Raw genomic sequence first — 312 nt, 5'->3', positions numbered from 1 at the left:
CAGCCCGCTGCAGGCCGAGCTGGCACGCTCGGAGAAGCAGAAGGAGGAGCTGAGGAAGCAAGTGGAGGACTTGTCCCGGTTGCTGCAGGTGGAGAGGGACAGGCAGGAGCAGTGGAGGAAGGCAGCTGAGCAGAGCCTGGATGCAAAGACCAAGGAGCACTCGGCGGCGATCGCCAGGCTGGAGAGGGACAAGCATGACCTGCAGAGAGGTACAGAGCTGTTCCCAGCATCAGCCTGGGGCTCGCTCTTGGGACCAGTCTGGTTTAATCTCTTTAACAATGATCTGAGGAGGGGATTGAGTGCACCCTCAGT

Source organism: Merops nubicus, unplaced genomic scaffold, assembly GCF_000691845.1.
Source record: "Merops nubicus isolate BGI_N331 unplaced genomic scaffold, ASM69184v1 scaffold32654, whole genome shotgun sequence".
Classification (NCBI taxonomy): domain Eukaryota; kingdom Metazoa; phylum Chordata; class Aves; order Coraciiformes; family Meropidae; genus Merops; species Merops nubicus.
This window is presented reverse-complemented; position numbering follows the sequence as displayed.